We start from the raw sequence: 468 nt of genomic DNA on the forward strand, positions 1-468 counted from the left end.
CTCAAGAGAATAGCTTTGTATTTATTAGTTAAGAAACATTTTGTAAGAGTACCGAATGTGTGTGTTGTGTGGACGAATGAATAAGAAAGAAATCGTTTTATACTTACCAAACTGCGACTAGAGCATCCAAGATCGTTTCCTGAAAATAAAAGGTGGACAATAATTAGCAAAAGAGTTAAAAGAATCAGTTTTATCAATATACTTACCCGAGAAAGGTTGTAGATCAGCATCAGCTTGAGGGAAACCTGAAACAAAGAAAGATTAATTAGTTTGAGATCACGATTCAGTTACTTGATAATATTCATTTATGATTTAACCACTTACCTTCCCAATAGAGTTGAATCTGCCACAATTTAGTTGTATTTTATTTTCCTGTGAAAAGGGACCCACAATGGTCCACAAATTGAAGAAGTTACATTGTTAATTAGTTAAAAAGTTAATTTGGAAAATCTAGCCACATTTGATCCA

This window comes from Wasmannia auropunctata, unplaced genomic scaffold, assembly GCF_000956235.1.
Source record: "Wasmannia auropunctata unplaced genomic scaffold, wasmannia.A_1.0 LD336095.1, whole genome shotgun sequence".
Classification (NCBI taxonomy): domain Eukaryota; kingdom Metazoa; phylum Arthropoda; class Insecta; order Hymenoptera; family Formicidae; genus Wasmannia; species Wasmannia auropunctata.